This window comes from Anneissia japonica, unplaced genomic scaffold, assembly GCF_011630105.1.
Source record: "Anneissia japonica isolate Jap-2015-1 unplaced genomic scaffold, ASM1163010v1 scaffold285010_len649756_cov215, whole genome shotgun sequence".
NCBI lineage: Eukaryota > Metazoa > Echinodermata > Crinoidea > Comatulida > Comatulidae > Anneissia > Anneissia japonica.
The window spans coordinates 323,189-344,044 of NW_022699253.1; the positions used below are offsets into that span (position 1 = coordinate 323,189).

At 33.8% G+C, this 20,856-nt stretch overlaps 1 protein-coding gene across 3 annotated transcripts in view; it reads right to left on the reverse strand.

Annotated features, from left to right (window-relative positions):
* LOC117102912 (nephrocan-like) overlaps positions 1 to 20,856 on the reverse strand; it is a 60,656-nt gene that overhangs the window by 38,910 nt on the left and 890 nt on the right. Inside the window, exon 1 of one of the 3 annotated variants that reach the window (XM_033243362.1) lies at positions 11,879 to 12,410. The exons of the other annotated variants lie outside the window; for them this stretch is intronic. The gene's annotated coding sequence lies outside the window, so the exon portion shown is untranslated. Of the gene's footprint in view, positions 1 to 11,878; positions 12,411 to 20,856 lie in introns of those variants that run through there. 3 annotated transcript variants of the gene reach the window in all.

Here is a 20,856-nt window from a genome sequence, read left to right on the forward strand (position 1 = left end):
TGGTTGTATTATACAAGATACAAGATATATTTAATTGTCAACGTGCATAACATAGATTACATGAAATTTGGTTTCCAGATGCTTCAACAGAACAAATAAAATCTTAAACTACCACACATAATAAGATGCATAAGACAATTATCAAGACATATTACAATATAAACGATGGAACTTAAACTACTGTACTTACCATAAAATGCTAACTAAACTACAAACATATTCAAAAGACACAAATGGCAGGGGCATATTTTAGGATAAATGTATAAAAAAGACAAGATAAATATAGCAATTCAGAGGCTTAAGTGTAATTGAATGTGAGATGGTATAGGCCTAAACTATATGTTATCTGTTATATATATATATATATAGGCCAGCCGTCTCGAAAGACGATGCTATACGCCATGAACGATGGCGTGCCTGGGCAGTGAATTTGGAGATCCTGGGTTGCCCATGCGTCAGAATCCCCCTCTATTTCCATCACTGGTGGGGTCCAAAGGAGTGCAAGGGTGCACTACGTTTGGCACCAGCTAGGACGCAGGAGAGGCTGAATGAATGGACCAGTACATCGGGGTAACCCCCTACTCTTCTCGAAAGATGCACTGGGTACACTGGGCCTACGGTTTAAAGTCCTTATCCGAGAAGACTTGTTCCACCTCCGGAACCATAGGCGAGCGTGCCGTTCGAACCAGCGCCGAATGTTATGGCTATAGGTAGCGGCGCCTCCCTTAACCGCTCGGCCATTCAACTCGCCTGTTATCTGTTAAATGCTTTATTATATAATAAAAATGAGTTTTGAATAAAGGAGTTCCAAGAGTTATTTGATTTGCACCTTATAGAGAGTGAAGCTGATTTATTGCGTGAGAATGATGCAATCTTATTTAATTTACAAAGAGCATACTTGTTATGTAATTGACTTTGGCTAGCTAGATCTTTTTCTCATAATCTTATGTAATTTTTTTTATTCTGTTAGACTTTCATACCATCCTATAACGACCCAATTTAAGTCTTGTCTTAAAGGCTGTTTTTTTTATTCAGAATTGTTGAGCGCTTATACTCTCCGTCGGAATATTCATCTAGCCAGCTACCGAGAGTGAACTTGTAGCCTACAATGACGATTAAGGTGGCTGTCTTCGAATATCAGGGCTCTACCTTCAAGAACCAGAATACATACGTTCACACTCAAAACCTCACATACATAAATAGGCTAGTATATGTAGATTTCTAAAATAAATAAATAAATATACTCTACAAATAACTTAGATTACATTAGGAGTGGAATTGAATAGCTCAGTGGTTAAGATGCTTGCCTTCTGATCCCAAGGTTCTGGGTTAAATTCCTGTCACAGCAGGACTTTTTCTCACGACCAAAACCAACCCCACTCCCTAAGCCTCATAAAGAGACTTAGTTTAATAAAGCATCATTTCATCCTGTAAGTGGCGAGTGTACTTGCTGTTGGATGTGAAAGAAATAAAAAAAATTAAACCGAACATTTTTGATGTGTACAAAATGCAATTTTAAACATACGCGCCTTCCATAATTCGATTTAGAGACCAAGGCTAAAGCCAACTGGGTTGCCAAAGCCCAGTATAATTTTGCAACCAGGGTCAGTCAGTACCGGCCTCGGCCTAATAAGGTTTCATTTCCAACCATACTTATCTTTGCAGGTTGGTTAGAAAACGTGTTTTTAAAGGTCTAAAATTCATTGTTAAAGTATGAAATTAATTATTACTTATAAAGCATTTTTGCTCCTACTTTGTAAAAAAAAAACCCCATATCATTTTGCAAAAAAAAAAAATGTCCATAAACACTTAGAATTTTGGTTGGTTGGTCGAGCTTGGGAAACACAGATGCTGTGTATTCCCCTACACCCCCAACCGAATACCGTAGAGCTATTATTGAAAGCATAATATTCCTGAAGTTACCACCCATCTAAATAGGTAGAACATCGTAATATTCAATTCAATTCAATTTCAATTAACTTTATTCCAATATCAATATAAACAATACAATTATCAGCAAAAGAAATACAATGGTAGCAGATAAATGAATAGCTTACAAAATAAGCAAGAAAAATCCAGCTTTAAATATGTAACCCCGTCAAAAAAATTAATTAATACATTATAAACACATAATACAAAATTATTAAGAGTATAACAACATCAATAAATTTTAAAAAAAAAAACCAGAAATTAAGATTTAGGCTTGCTTGTATTATCTTGCTCTCTGATATATTTTTTAAAGTATTAAATTGTATACTTCAATTTGTATGCAATATTCTGAAGTATTATTGGGTTTATATTATTCATGAATAGTTTAATTCTTAATTTAAAGACATTAAAACGTTATCGTAAATATGAGAATAACGACGTACTATAGTCGTCATTTGTAAATGGGTGACATTTGGCAAGCAAATCGTCAGCAAAGATATTATGTGTGTCGTGATATTAAACATCATACGAAGAAACACCTCTCTAAATGTAGTGATCATTGTAACACTGGTCATGTTTTACGTTACATCCTACAAATCTAAACCTAATCTTGTAAATTATGTTTCCGTGGAGAAACAACCAAAGTGATCAGCCTCACTTGTGCATAAAATTTGATTGCTCCATCGACGTGTTATACCTCAATAACTGTACAGATATACCCGAATAGAAATATGGGGGTATATCGCCGGTACCTACACCATATTCCATATTATATTATAGAGCCAAATAATAACGCGAGGGGTACTAACTTTAAAGCAGATTGACTGACGCACTGGGTTAGAACACTCCTGTATTTCTTGTAGCTTATAAGATCAGTGCTCAGTCGAGGATTGGAGAATATAATATTAATAAGTTGATGTGTATTAATCATTATGAATTAAATATATTTATGAATGAATACAGTTTTTAGATAGATCTATAAAATTCTACCACAACTGCCTTCTGAAAAGGTTTTCTGTAACACTTCGTGACTTTCAGTGTGTAAGATAGGCTATTATGATTATGCTAACGACGATTGATTCTGCACGCCCTGGTTAAAACCTCATTTGCACTCTAGACACGATTACGACACGACAACAGTCTACGTAAAATGAAAGCGATGAATCCAGGGGACGGTACCGCGATGATTTTAGTGAATGGATAACAAATAAAACAGGGCTGTTTATGTCATTGTATCACATTAACTCAGTATAAGAGACGGAGATTTGATCCCCGGCTGAAAAGAATACTTTCATGTTAGGTTAGCAAATATGGTACCATAGTCTGATTAAACAGGTTAGATATTCACTTGTTCTAAGAGATTTGGCAAAGTCGGGCACAGCTTTACAGATAAGCAGGTTAACCTAGAAAGGATTTTCTCTAGATTTATGGACAAGAAAAATTTTCAAGAACTGAATAATAATAAAAATAATACCAGAGATCATTTTGTAGAAATGAAGAATGAAAAAAACTGAATGAATATAATATGAGCTTCCTTAAAATGAATAGAATTTATATATACCGAAATTGTGTATTGCATGAATTTATTATGGAAATAATGTGCAAAAAAATGTTCTTAAGGATGTTTAAGTAAATTATATAAACACATTTGTTGAGTTGAATAGTTTGGTTATGTAAATGTAAATGTAGTGAATAACCTGTGGCTTACAGCTTTAACTAGGTTGAATTGCACACAGGCATGGACCAACTCATCCTTAAACTTTTTTCTCCCCAAGGGTCACATCATGTCCAATCAGTTGCCAAGAGGTACACATTCGTCTGTTCACAACGACAGGGGCTGAATGGACCAGTACACCGGGGTAATCTCCTAATCTTCTCGAAGGATGCACTGGTTCTTTAAAGTGCACAGGAGCCAATTGTGTACACTGGGCCTACAGTTTAGAGTCCTTATCCAAGAAGACTTTTTTAACCACCAGAACAATAGGCGTGCCGTTCGAACCAGCGCCGATATCATGGCTGTAGGTTGTGGCGCCCCTGCCGTAATAGATCGACCATTCGACTTGGTTCTTAAGATGCTTGCCTTCCAATCCCAGGGTCTTGGGTTTAATTCCTGTCAGTGTTGCAGGATTTTTTTTTTGTCGTGACCAAAACAACCCCACTCCTTAAGCCTCATATTGGGATTTAGTTGTGTGCACATGGGAGGGTGTAAAGCATTGTGTATACATTTTTTTGTCTTGTAAAAGGTATTGTCACATACAAGTAGGACAGTAATATATTAGCTATTGGCATTGGTATGTGTTTGCCTAGAGAAAAAAAGGACTCAGTAGTTTGGAATTAATAGGCCTTACATCAAGTTCTGTGCTACTTTCAAGATATTTGTATCCATAGACCATCGCTATATCAAACTTTCAGAACATTGCAAACATTACAGTCGTTTCGCATTCTGCCAGTGACATAGATCAACTAGCGAGAAACGACGGAAAACGTTTATCGGATGTGATAATGATGAAGAGAAAGATGATCATGATCATGATAACGCTAATGGTTGTGATGGTGATAATGATTATGATAATGAATAAATATAATGATGCAATGCTATAGAATGATGATGAATGATGATAGTGATGATGTTGATAATGATGATGATGATGAAGATAATGATAATGATGACGACGACGAAAAGGACGACGATGATGATGATAACGATGATCAAATCTAACTCTCTCAAGAGTTAAAGTATTCCAATCCTTAAATTCAAAAATCCATTCTTTCTTTTGGCGTCATACATTTCATTATTATATGCCTATACATATTTCGTGTTATAAAATATTCTATCAAGTAGGCCTACATATATCTACATGCGTTTACATGTTAATTTGCTTTGTACTTTATGTTTTCTTTTGTCATACGTCTTATATACCAGTATTATATAATATTAGTGTGTAATTTACTGGTATACAGTTGAATATATGAAATGAAATAGATAATCAAATGCGAACACTTTGCAGCATTGCAAGCGCAGGGAAGAACAAGAACAAAAACAAGCTTATAAATTGTAGTCAATAGCATCTAAAATTAGAAACAACGTTAACGATTAACGGCTTATAGAAAGAGAAATTCGTTTGGAAACTCAAGAGTTCATAAGGGTAAACGAGCAGCAACGAAGTGAATGTACGCACATTCAATTTGATATAATGTTTACTCGGAAACTAAATGAATGTAATAGAGTCGTCAATGGGTCTACAGTTGTTTGTGTGTTACTGTATTCGTATATTGCTACGTTGGAACAAACTCGTGTCCAAAGTGACAACAAGTGCATGTCGTGTGGAAATCATACCCTTCTAAAATAGTAGCATTCATAAGCTGGATTGATTATTGTAACTACATTACATTAGGCGTATGCTGTTCATCCCCCGGTTCATCCGCGGTTATATTTTTGAATTGGCAAACTATCATTATACACACAGTTTTATAATACAGAAATGGCCCGATGAACAAAAGGAATACCTTCAATCTTCTGAAATTTGAATTATCTAAATATTTCTTATTCAAAATAATAATAATAATAATATGGTCATCATTATTAATAATTACACTAGTATAATTAAAAGATGAAAATTATTATTATTCATTTTTGTTCATTTCTCTCTTTATTTCAGAATTCATATATATATATATATATATATATATATATTTACTATTATTATAATTACTATTATAACAAAATAGTAATAATAAATAATATTATTATTCCACAAGATACCGAGTAGAAGATAAGTACGGTATACAACGTGAAGAGTGTAGTAGCATATAGCTCTTCAATTCAATTCGTACCATAAAGAACACTTTAATAGAGTACTAAATTAAAAGGTGTAATGTAAGTGATGAAATTAGAAATTGTACCATCGAACACAGATACGACGTGTAACAAGGTAAACCCATTATCTAAGACATATCATATTGTAGGAAGTCATTCAGCACGATATTTCTGTCGTAACCTGTCCTAATTTCCGACGTGTTCAAGTATTTGTCGGCTATTCAGCTGCATTGTATGTCAATCAAATGCCGGTGTGTCTTAAATGTCTCCATTTGTCTTTTGCATTTGTAGTTGGAAAGAAATATTCTCACAAGTTGATGCAGGTAAGTGTTGATCTGATATGCATTAATCATTATCTTTTTTAGTGAGGGCGCTATCCTTATACTGTCTCTTATACACATCTAGATGTGTATAAGAGACAGCTTTCTTTCTTTTCAGGAATAATATATGTGTGTATGTATGTATAGACCTAGGCGAGTCAAATGTCCGAGCAGTTAGCAGGGGCGCCGCAAGCTACAGCCATAATATCGGCGCTGGTTCGAACGGCACCCTGGCCTATGATTCTGGTGGTAGAACAAGTTTTCTCGGATAAGGACTAGGCCTATAAACTGTAGGCCCAGTGTATACAATGGCTAGTGTGCACTATAAAGAACCCATTACATCCTTCGAGACGAGTAGGGGATACCTCGGTGTATTGGAACAGACAGCCCTGTGGTGAAGTAAGTCATTGATCGAGTTTCTAGTCCACATATCAAGCGCCCTGAGCATCTTATGTTAGATGGATATGGCGGCATATAAAACTACATTAACATATAAAGTATAAAACGGTAAGGTATCAAACATTAATTGAGCGAGTACTGTTGACTGTTTATAAAATTCTAAATGGTTTAGAATCGATACGGTATCTAATGATGTATTTTTGGAATTTGATTCTGATTTGCGTAGGCCTATACTTGTGGACATACGTTTAAATTTAAATTTCATCGTCCTAGGATTAATTTGAAAGCAAATTCCGTTTCATTTCGAGTGGTGATTTTATGGAATAGACTTCCGAATCACGTAGTATCTGCTAGTAATGTGATTGTATTTGAGACTAGGCCTGAGAAGGAAACGGACTGACCACCCACTGAAGTTTTTGCCTCTTGAACAATATGCATGTTTATCCGAGGGGTTTTAAGCAAATTTTGCTTTGCCTCAATTTCCTGGAAGCCAAAAAAAAATGCTTTACTAAAGAACACTTCTAGGGACTACAAAATAAACTGACAGCCAGCGGTGAATACATACCATGGTGGAGGAAATAATCTTGTCACTTTTAAGGAGCTCCAGGATAAGATTTATATTCCCTATGGATACAATGTGGGATTGCTCGTATGTTTCCAGTATGTGCAAAGGTGATATTATGCCTATTTTCAAAAATGTCACCGCACAATTATAGCCAGTATGAAAAGAAATATACAAATGATATGACAATAAAAATATCAATGACGTTCAAGAACACATATCTTGATAACACCATGGCTCACAACCAACTGTCATTGTTTATAAGTTATTTTCTTTCTCTCGATCTCTCTTTGCTATTCTTGATTCTACGAATTGACATTCATTTTGTTTCTTCTTTTCCGTTTTAGACACATTATGCAGGACTGCATTTTAACCGGATAATGTAAATACGAATTGACTGTTTATCAATACGAAAAACCGGTAATTCAGCCTGTGATATGTGATAAGCTATAAACGTGATCGCTTACACGTTAACAACATTTAAATCAAAAGACCACAATAAAACTAATGGACTTAGATTAAATTTTTATATTCAAGTGGACTAAAATTACGCAAATAAGATCGCATTGGATAAGAGTACTGAATGCTAGATACTAAGTATCAGGTTAGAATAGAATCTACTAGTGTATAACATTACTTTAGTCTCAATGAAGAAATCGGTAATAGATGACTGTACGTGAATGATAAAGATAATGTTAAATAACTGCTAGAATAGATGATACTAGCACGGAATATATAGCTTGGTGCTGTTTTAAGTGATACTACTTAGAGAATTATTTTTGATAACAATAATTAATAGTATTATTAATAATAATAATTCTCAAAAAATGTCATCATGGTTTCATATTTAATTAGAAAGGAAATTATTAATATAATACTAAATTCACACTAATAATAACAACATTTTTACTAAATCAATCGCAATACATCGGTAATGCAACGGCATCAATGAAAAGACAAAACTTATGAGGCACAATGTTGACGATGCTCTATTGCTTACAGACAATGAAGCAATTCCAATATGAAAATTATTCCAAGAATTTTTTAAAAATTAAACCAAGTTCAACATAAAAAATTACTCATTGATAAAAGTTAAATGCTACTAATGGCATATAAACGTTTCCAAATATTAAAGTATGTACTTGTACTTGAAATGACTCTAAATTACTTTTAGTACATCATAGATATCTTCGTAACCAAACTCCTACGCATTCACTCAAACAACATTCATATTGAATTAATTATCAGTATTACGTTTTATGAATGATGTTATGTACTTCATCTCCGTTATTAAATGTCTAACAGTTTACAATTGTAATCTAATTATTAACAAGAGTGAATGTTACATGGGTCTCACCTACGTCCTAAATAAGAGTACACCAGAAATAAATGGAAAAAAAATTAAAACATTTGAGCGTAAAGGTGAACATTATTGCGATTTGTAAATGTAGATATATAAAAATATACTCTTTCAGTAGTAAGATATGAAAACATCTCAAACATTTAATTCAAATATCGGATTGCTTATTTAAAAGGATCAAATAAGTTAACCACTTCTATGAGACACGGATTGAAACAATTCTATTTTTATGTGTTTAAGTAATATTTGATGTTTCTATAGGGAGTGATCTTTCCCATAACTTTGCTGAGCGAATTACATACATTTCGCGTTGATGCTTTCTTATATTTTCCAATGAACGTCCGCAATCTAGTATACCTATTCATTCGTTTGAATCATTGCGCGTTTATATATGTTTCTGCTAACTGCAGTTAAATGTAAAGTACTATGGTTTTCCAGACGTTTCGACCCAAACCTTGACTAGGAAGGGTTTGCCAAATAATTATAATAATATAACACTAACCAATAGACGATCGCACATATCTCCCATTATCTATAATTTGCACTGGCTTCCAATTAATTCACGAATAAATATAAAATTCTGCTACTAACTTTTAAAGCTCTGCGACTCCAACAACCCACTTACCTACTCGAACTCCTTCCTAATATGTCTCCTTATCCTCCCTCCGTTCTTCTGATCTTAATTTGCTCATTGTTCCAAAAGTTAACACCAATTCTCAATCCACAGATTGTTTTTATTTTCAGCTGCCACACTTTGGAACTCCCTCCCAAAACATATTGCCAACTCACTTCAGTTGCTATTTTTAAGAAGACCAAACTCAAAACCCAACTTTTTTACATCTGAACATGCACAGCGCCTTTGATTTTTACTTTGGTTTAGTGGTATTGGCGCTTTATAAATTATTATTATCAGCTATACAGTGCGCCTCCTAGACAAATATTGAGAAGAGCCTTTCGTATAAGGATATAACTTTCAACATTTTCAAAATAGAACAAAATACACGCTTGATGTGGGTGTAGGAGATAGGCATACGTACTCTTTTATAAAGAAGATAAAATAATGATCTCTAAATGACACAAATGAAAATGAGCGAGGGTATGTTTTGTACTCTTATGAAAATGATATTAAAAAAGTAATAACAAATTAATGCAAATAATGCAATATATATATATATATATATATATATATATATGATATATATTATATACATATATAATATATATATTATATATAATATAAATATATAATAATAATAATAATGACAATGATACTTTTGAACAACAAAAACCGCAATGTTATAATACACACTGGAATAAGCCTATAGATATAAATATAGGCCTACATACATCGTTCATGATCGTTAGAGGAGCATCCGGAAACCGCGTGACAGACAATTGGACGGGCACCTATCCAATTACCAAGTGCATTGCGTTTAACTTGTTACTGTCATATTTGGTTCAATTAATGTGTTTGAGGTGAGCTTGGTGACATTTAAACGGGTGTCGATTGGATAAATGAGGCATAATAGGGATGTTGGTTTGAATTATCTATTAATTTTGTTCTTCATCCTGCTTCAAGTATGGTCTACCAATTACTGTAGTGTAATTCTTACTAAAATGGAAATAGGCCATCACTCAATACGAACAAATATATTCAAGAAAGGAACACATTAATGTCATTGGAGATGAATTATTGTATAACATTAATGTGATGTAGCAATTATGTGAGAGAATAATGGCTTTAGAGATGTGTGCTTTAAAATTGGACAATAATTTACTGTAGACGCCAAAGTTCTGTCCTTTATTTATATTGTGTAATATGGCATATATAAGATGTGTATAAGAGACAGCCCATAACTTTGCTGAGCGAATTACATACATTTCGCGTTGATGCTTTCTTATATTTTCCAATGAACGTCCGCAATCTAGTATACCTATTCATTCGTTTGAATCATTGCGCGTTTATATATGTTTCTGCTAACTGCAGTTAAATGTAAAGTACTATGGTTTTCCAGACGTTTCGACCCAAACCTTGACTAGGAAGGGTTTGCCAAATAATTATAAATAGAGAGTCAATCAACAGTTAATCATATTCAGTGTTAGAGTTTCTGTTTTACCTACATTTTTAAGCACATGTGGCGTCAGGTTTGGCGTCAAGACCGCCATCAGCAATACGGAACTTCAAGGTAAGCCTACAGTAATAATTATTGTAGGTCATTTGCACATCCAACGATTAACACGTTTAGATCGGTATGCCTAATAAATCGTGGAGTCAAGTATATTCATACAACCGACCTCTATAATTATTATTATAATTATAATAAATATTAGTACGATAATACAATTACTATAATATTAATTAGGCCATGATGATAATCATCATCATGCTACTTATGATGAGTACCATCACCATGATTATGACGATCATAATCATAATAAATAAAAGGCCTAGGCAACTAATATAAATTATATTTTTTGCAACACCGCCCGTATTATTGTACTTTACTGGCGTTTTCCAAGTTGTATGGCTTAGCCTAAATATTTGTATGTAGGCCAGCGTAAGTTAATAGGTAATGTACGGTACATGTTCACGCGAGTACAGTATTGTTTGGATAAAATTAGGCCTATAATATAATTATCATTACTTTTCATAATGCAGGTCTCCCTCTAATTAAAGACCTCTCCAAATAAAGACCTCTCCAATTAAAGACCACTTTTCTCTGCCCCGGCCCAAATTAACCGTATGTCTTTTAGAATTATAATTCTAATCGGAGACGAAAGCTACTAAAGTCCAGAAACCTCGGTCCCAAAAGTGGTATTATATAACATATTACACTCAGAAGTCTGCGAAAATATGAAATCAATAGCGGCGGATCCAGGAATTGGAAATGGGGCCTAGAGGGGGCCCAGAGAGGGGATACACAGATGGAGGTTCCAGGCTACCTCCGGCCCACCATTGTTGGGTCTGAGGCTAGAAATTGTATCTATGGTACTTATGGCAACTCTGAGACTTAAATAAAAATGTTCTTTTCTGCATCTTTTTTCGTAAATCCGCCATGATCAACATAGGCCTATACCTATTCATCCGTCATAGTCAAATCATAATAAATATAAATATTTTTCTGTATGGTATTAATTTAACATACGCTTTCACACTCCGAATCATGAATTATCTGTAAATAACTTTAAAGGTGGTGTCCATGTAATCCCTTGAGACAGCTGCAAAACCCGTTGGTATACCGTGTCCTTCTCCCCCGAGCTTTGCGCTCTGTTGACTCTTCATTTTCCAACTAAGAATATTACATCTATGGTGAGTGAATGCGCTTTCTGAAGCTTAGCAAGCGTGAATACACTGCTTATAGGTATACTAAAGATTGTTCTTAATGTAACTTGTCAATTAACACGTTATAAAATTATCATTGCTCTCTTAGTTCAAGATACGGTACTAGCCTACTACACTCCAAGAGGCTTAATCAGAAAAACATGTTTACCTGACTACAAGCGCGACTCATTCCTATACATGGTGATGCGCTGGTTAAGTCACAAACGTACACTGTGCTGTCAGATCATTTGCAAGAATGCAATTTACGTTCTTTGATACATCAAGACTTAGCATAACGAATGGTCTCTGATTCGGCAAAGCAAACTATACGCGATCGACAAGTAACATATCTATAAAATCCATCGTTAATCTTCTTCAGATATTAAATGATTCTACATGAAATTCAGCGTCAACACGCTTTTATCGCCGTGAGTTGAATAGGTAATTCGCTACTACTATTGGAGTATCAGATGATCCCAGTTAGCCGAGCTGAAATTGGATTTCTCATCCACCAATACAGCAAACCTTGTTATCCGAAAAATAGAAAACTTCCACTTACACGGAGATATATACCGATGTCTACAGTAGTCCGTAAACAACATCCGTGGTGAAATAGCATACCTCTTCCAATACATCCCGCATCCGAGGAGAAACTGCATACGATACGATAAATCACGACATCAATGCAACATACAGATATAAGATTTCTCGTACACTGCAGCAATGTAGGCCTACAGTGTATATACACGAAAGGAATGTTTATATACACGATGTAAAATAATATTACTATTTAATGATTATGGAACGATTCGTATTCAATGCGCTGCAATCAGCTAATATTTTATATTGCTGAACTAAATGCCAACTTCATCGTTAACGTGTTAGCGAGAAAAACATAATCACATAAAATGAGATGGCAAATGAAAAGGATCAAGTAAACAATGCTTATTGTGTCATTCTGCTGACGGCGATGAGATAATGGAATAATACACGCAATGTTTGACAATGCTGAATTGCATAATACATAGTGATTTAGTGAGAGTAATTGTAAATGTTTGGGAAAAATGATGATAGTAAGAATAAGAATAGAAGAATTAATAATGATGATGATCATTATCATGCCTTGGGTGGTGGTGATATTGAGGATGATGATGAGGGTGATGATAGTGATGATGATGATGATGATGATGATGATGAGATGATGGATGATATTGATGATATTGATGGCGATGAATGTGATGATGATAATGATGATGAAGATAATGATGATGAAAAATATAATAATGATGATAAAATAAAGATAGTGATGATCATAATAATAATGATGACAATGATGATAACGTATTAGTTTGCAGAATATAAACTTTCATTATCACATTCAAAACCAACATGATAGGCCTAAAGAGTACAAGGTGTTTACCAGACATTCAATTATTGCAGAAGTGGGCACAACATTATTTTAAAATAAACTTGTGAAAATACCACTTACGCTTATAAAAAAACAAAAAAAACAAAAAAAAAACAAAAAAAAAACGTGTGTAAGACTTCACGGTATTATATGCCAAAGATTGATGGCGCGGTCTCCTTTAACCGTATTCGCTGATAGCTACACTCAACAGAACGGCAAGACATGGCATCTGCATCGACCGTGGAGAAGAGATGAATTTGAAAATGTCACGGTATAATCAGAAATAAGTTAAGCTGAAATAACGAGGTGTAGAATCAAGCGTTATCCATATGCAGTTAAAGTTCAACCGTAGTAAAGATTCGCAACAAGTCTCCTGATGACGTAATTGCTTTCTAAAAATAGAATACACACACTCAATTTAAGGCTGACTTCATTACTGATTCATAACACTACCAAGTGCCCGTTGTTGCGACTGAGAATTAATAGAAACGAAATATATTTTATATTCGACAAAAAAATCAACCAAAAAAGAATTCCCTAGCCCGCCCTCTATACCATTATACATACCACATTAGTTGATATTTTATGTACAGTAGACCCCTATAATTAAGAGCACACTTTTGTATCTCTTTAATAGGGTGTCCCCTGAATAAGGATAAATTTATGTAGGTGACACTAACTGAAAATGTGAAATTGTCCCCTTAGTAGGGTTTTTTGGCATTAAAGTATACAACATTGACATAGATTCTTTATAATTTTATTATTTATCCTAAGAATGAGCTACGATGTAATTAAACTAATTTGTGTCAATAATTTCCAATGCAATTATAATAAATTTATAGTGTAACATTAAATATACATGTAATTAAAATAGTAGAACAATATATATTATTTTATAATTCACATGTTATCCAGTAGTAATGAAATATTCTTTGATTTTTTCTTTCTTTTTATTTGTTTAAGTATTGAGTTTTATGTAGATGCACAACATACATATACATAAATAGTGTCCAGGGGCGGATTTAGGGGGGGGGGGCGGCCCGGTTCCTTTAACAAAAATATAAGAAATCTAGACCAATTTTTCTAAAAAAAACAGGTCTCATTTTCTGCTAAAACAGCATAATTTAGACCCATTTTTGAAAATGTGGACCCAATAGAAAAATTGTGTGGGACAGTCCCAACTGTCCCAATAGCTGGCCACGGCATTGCTTGTTGGGGTGTCTCCTTACTACAGATATTGTCCATAGTGTTGACAAAACGGAACGAAAAAGTATGGATGCAGGGCCGTAGCCACAGAATTGGTCAGGTTTCAACCATTTCTGACCATAGAATTAGTACGGTAATATCATTCTTCGTTCATAGGTCTAAACTTACATTTTTGTCAATGCAAAAGGCAAAATACTAAAATAACAACAATGGTGTGAATAATATAATATTATTGTTTTTGCTTCATCGTAGCCCTGATGGTATTTTTATATAAAATATTTTAAAACTATGTTTAGATTTACAGAACATCATTAAGATTGGTCTACACAATGTAAAAATAGCAAATTATAGCATGGCCTTCGACCTCTGAACTCTTACCGGGGACCCGTTGCGGCCATTGGCCCCCAGCATCAATTCCTGTCTCTTATACACATCTAGATGTGTATAAGAGACAGGCTACGATGTAATTAAACTAATTTGTGTCAATAATTTCCAATGCAATTATAATAAATTTATAGTGTAACATTAAATATACATGTAATTAAAATAGTAGAACAATATATATTATTTTATAATTCACATGTTATCCAGTAGTAATGAAATATTCTTTGATTTTTTCTTTCTTTTTATTTGTTTAAGTATTGAGTTTTATGTAGATGCACAACATACATATACATAAATAGTGTCCAGGGGCGGATTTAGGGGGGGGGGGCGGCCCGGTTCCTTTAACAAAAATATAAGAAATCTAGACCAATTTTTCTAAAAAAAACAGGTCTCATTTTCTGCTAAAACAGCATAATTTAGACCCATTTTTGATGCCACACGTACATGTGCCTTCAACCTTCCTTCTTAATTTTTAACATTTTTTAAGTGGACAAGATAGTTCTTCATTTTGTTAGAATAAAACATGTTTAAATTTCTGTTATTTCTGACATCAATTTAAAATGAAATAAACATGTTACGAATATTATGGTATCGCTTGTTTTTTTTTATCTTTTAATGGCTTTCTTTTTTTCCTTTCTTCACTTTTTTACAATTCTTTCCTTCCTTCACTTGTTACGGGTCATCATAGCCGACCTCGTAATGCCCTAGACAAATATAATTACGCCTTGCTGGAAGCAGTCGAGATGACGAGTCACGTAAATACCAGCTTCTTATACAACTTGATCACATTTGGTCGTAGTTTACATTATCGTTTTATTCATCGGATCTAATGAATCAATAGCTCGATGTCTTATTACAATTTACAATATGGTGTTTCACTCTGTAACTAGAAATGCATAAATTTATGTATTCAACTTTCTGTTCAGCGAAGCTAAAACATCTGAAGACAGAACAACAAGTATCAACAACTGATCGCATGATTAAATAACAAGTGCTAAAAATAAACACCTAAAATAGATCGTCTTCCATATGGCCTATTTAAATTTATGTTATGTAAATATTTATTATTAAATAATTGTATATGTAATTTATATATTCCCCCACCCTAACCTAACATTTTACCAACATGGGTGTGGTTTATGACTGTGAATCATTAGCCTAGTAAATTGGCCTGAATTTTAAATATCATAACCACACCCGCGTCAAGAGAGGACCATACTGGGATGGCTGTTGTTGGTTCTAACCATCTGCACTTTTTGATAGCCTCGATCTGGATCCGCTACTGTTGTGTCTGTCCTATCACCTCGATGAGGAGTACACAGGTTTTGGAGCAACACTATGTTCAGGGGTTGCGAAAGGAAAGTGGGCGTAGTCGTGCTTCGATTAAAAGGTTACGAAAGTGGTCCGGGGAGGGGGTTTTTTTGACAATTTAGGGGGTTTCAAAGGCTTATTTAATCGATTTTAGAGTTTACTAATATGTAAAAAATACATATTATTTTTTTTTTCTTCCCGACGCCCCCCCCCCCTCCCCGCTGGCACTACCCCTGTGCTGCTTTAGAACCGTAGTGGCGGATTAAAGAGGCCCAGCCGCCACCCACCCCCAACAGATGTTTCAAATTTTTTTTAAATGGGGGAAAAAAAATCATTTTTATAGAGGCGCAATAATAATAAATGTGAAATGCCATGGTAGAGACCAGAGGTGGTCTAGACTCTCTGTGAAAGTCCCTCCCTGGGCCCTCTCTATTTCAATTTCCTGGATCTGCCACTGCGACATTTGTTACTATGGAGATTCAATTCGATATAATGGCAGTATATCTGTTGTACATCGATCTATTGCTCTGAGATTGGATTTTTGATAGAAAACGGACTTTTTGTGGTGGTGTACCACCTCATGCCCAGAGTTGCACTAGCGCTTACCTCCTTTGCACGTTCCACATACGGTACTGCATCATACATACGGTCTTTAAAATTGGTTTATTCAGTGTTATTACTTTTACTATTACTTAAATATTATTATTATTTTGATAAAATTTATATAAAATGATAATATCGAGCCATCCTTAGTCATGTCTGTTTTCATGAATTGAAATCCATGAATCAAGTGTTATTTGGGACTAGAATGTTAAGCAGCCTAGTTAAATTCTAAACTGCGACATGCTTTTGTCATTGCATTTTAAGCACGTGTCTTTGGGCAAAAGTTCTTCGGCAGATGCTTAAAAGAAGCATCATTAATTTGAATAGAAATATGCCTACACTTTCATGTGAATGTTGTAAGATATTAATACTGGCATTAATTATTAGTTTTGTAATGACAATAATCCTTCTTTATTGCAGTTCATATTGAATTCGATATTAAAATAGGAAAAGTGCAAACAAAACAACCTTTAGCCTAAGAGTAGGAGCACAGATCTACCTTGAAATGTTTCTAAAACCAGCTGCACCTTTGATGTGCGCCTTAATAACCGAAATTAAATACATCTACATAAAACACGATGCTCTAACTAGTTAATTTAAAAGTGTGTGGAGTAGTATTTCTTAACATGATACGACCATCTGACCAGCAAACACGTAAATGAAAAAAAAGGATTGTTCATCTTGCCTGACCCGATTCGAACTTGATCGACGCAGATTGAAATATGAAGTTGCCAGAAGCCTGCCTGATTCTAGTCACACAACAATGCTCTATTATGTAGGCCTATACAATCTGTTTTAAAGCTTAAAAACTTAAAAAGTAAAATTCAATATTCAAAAGAATAAATAAGCTATAGGCCTAGTATATTAAAAGTCACTGTAGCCTATTGAAGATTATATATCAAGGTATCTTTATTAAACAAACATTTAACGTGGCAGTTCGCAGAACTGAATTAAGAAAAAATTAACAAAATAGTACATTCAAATGGAAATCATTCCTAAAATTCATTATAATTTCTGATTGTCATTATTATTTAATTATTACAATATTTATTATCATTTATTACTATATTAGTATAACAATTTTTACATATATATAAATAAGTGAAGTAATTAAACATTTAATGTTCTTCAAAATTTAAGATTTAAAAGATTTAAACAAGACAAAAAAATGGAATTGCACAAATTACAACAGACAATAATCAGATCATCAAAACACTGGACGGACATAGCTCTTGTAAATTTCAACAAGTTGGTCCCAACTAAACCCTGCACGTTTTAAATTGAGAACAAAATAATATTACTGTACATAACTTAAACTCAAAGGTGTTGACAGAGGGTAAAATAATGTAATGATCATATGCCAGTCTGCGTTATGCATGCACGCTTGTCTGGTCTTTATACAGATACAGTACTGTATTGTCTACATTCTACGTTCCTTTATTGCGCCAGCAGGCACCGTGACATCACATTTTGGTACTACTCTATAAATCAGCAAAAAGTAAATTGTTTCGATTGGTATCTCATGGTAAGTTCATATTGATCCTTTATCATGAGAAATTCAATTGACTTATTTAATTATTGGTCGGGTTGTTCAGATTTACCGCGGAGGTATTATCTTTAATTATAAAACTGTACACGTGAAACTCAAAAGCACATATTGAATAATATAAGTAAGCATGGGCAGCCTACATATTATCCAAGGAAGCCTGCTTATGACGTAAATGGAAAGTGAATATTTTCTAAATATCACGGAACAACAATTAACTTCAACTGTTGTTAAGTCTACATAGCGTGGCGTGTCTCAGCGATTTCGGCCCACCTCTCTGTAAACTTCTAGTGAATTTAACGTTATCCATATCGAACTAGTGGTCTAAATTAGACCCCAGGGGCAAATTATTTTTTCTGGAGCTGCAAGCATTTCTCTGTAACCGAACCTCTCAATAATCTCAGTGGTAGAATCTAAATGCCCAACTTACTATTTATTACATTGTAAAATAGACCTATTAACTTTGATCAAACGAGTTCGTTATTTGTCTATGATGTATGAAGAGGAATTCGATTGCATATATAGTTTTTGTTACTTATGATACAGTAGTTATTTATGTGTCTTCATTTCCACTAGCAAGTTTAGTTTTCATGTTTGAGGCATAGAAACTCTCTTTCTGCAGGAAGAAGACATTGCAATAAAATGTTTAACTCCCTTTTCAGTGATCATCCCACATCTAGTGACGTCAGATTGTGGTTTTTATTATTAATCTGAAATATTATGACTCTTAACATCTTTATTTTGTAACCGTGTTATATGATTACGATTACAAGCATGGGAAGCTATTTCCGTATCAACATCATGTATAACATTACCATCCTATATTTATATGGGATAGTCCTACGATGTGACGTTGGTCATAAGAGCGTATTCCCATGGTTTTAATAAAAACATACAGTACTTTATGCCTACCAAATTCTACATATCTTATATTGACCTCCCAGTGAGTCCCGTTGAATGTTTGAATGTTGTGCGAACTCATAATATGATGACGTAAGCACACAGCTACAGCGTTGCATGACAAACATAGGTCTTGACATGTTTCACTCCGCTGATCTATAATAGGCCTATTACAATACACACAACACACTCAAATTAATTTTTGTTATTTCTTAAAGGTATTGGTATCAGCCCAATCATAAACGATCGTATAAAAGAAATAATGTTTCCGTATCATCATCATATTGTTATTTAACAATCATTTATCATTAATATTAATATTTGTATATCAATTGAGACCTAGAAAGTCACTAGACCTACAATGGTAATTTTTCTTAATTAAAAGTTTCATCCAGATTAACCATTGGCCTATATAGAAAGAATGTATATCCGCGTACATCATAGTACGAGGCCTATACATGTTTTTTTTTAGTTTTTTGTATGCCTGGGAGTCAGTGGGTCTCTGTGTGTGCATGTGTAAAGATACAATGATAGCTATTCTAAATTGAGGTGCTGATGCGTTGATAAATACATTATTAATATTGATAGGCCTATAGATATAATATCTTATCATCTTAAATGCATTGGATATGCGTAAATAATACATTAAATTCTTACAGTGAAATATCATTAAGTAATGTATCAAGAGCCGTATATGTATAATTTATTAATTTACTCCCTAAACCATGAGTTTCACACTAACAATTCCATCATCTTAAATATGATGTGAACATTTGATTAGTACTGTAGATTGATTTTTTTTTTGTTAAACGCATTGGAATCGAATTTCATCTTAGAATAAGTAATACTTACATATTCGATACGTATTCATGTATTTGTTAACGGTTATTAAAGTTTAAGTTGTTATGAAATAATGTGTCGTATCGCGTTTGCAAATAATTCAATGACGCAAATGAATAAAGCGTGTCATACACATACAGTTAAGTTTTGGGCTAGTCACCAACATTTTCTGAGCTGACCTGTCGTTTGAATTGATAAATAGATGTTGTATATTTCGGTTTACTAAAAGTCTTATAGATTTGCATTTTATCAACGTAAGCAAAAAGAACATATTCTAACAAATACACAACAATGAAAAATAAAATAGACGCATTGCCAGGACACGATCATGATTCCAACTTCCACTTGAGTGGTCTCTGACAACCCGACGTCATAATAAATTGTAACAATTCCTAATATACTGATATGTTGATTATGCAAACAACTTTATACATTATAAATTACATCATTATTATATTAGATAAAAGTTACATTAGATTATATTCGATTACATTATATTATAAGCTTCCTACACTCGATTCCCTTTGACAGAGCGCTTCGCTTATCCTTCTTATGCATCTACACGTACGCGTCCAGGCCGCTGTTGTACGTGCAGCTTCGACGTCACGTGAAAGTTAGCCACTTTAAAACATAAAGATTCTAATACATCTATAAAATGTTGTCCACTTAGGTACTATTATAAGTATTAATATATTTGCCAACTTTAAACGGACTAATATTCGCTAGTATTAATAATGGCTTGCCATTAATTTCTTTTATCATCTTCTTCGCCTTCATCGTCATCGACCTTAACATCAACATATTATCATCGCCATCTCCGCCATTACCATTGCATTGCATTCATGGCAACTAGCCTATAGTGAATAAATCTAAGATTTCACAACAAATAATGATTTGAATTTAATAACGTAAGTAAATTATGAATAATATAGGCGATAATGATGACGAT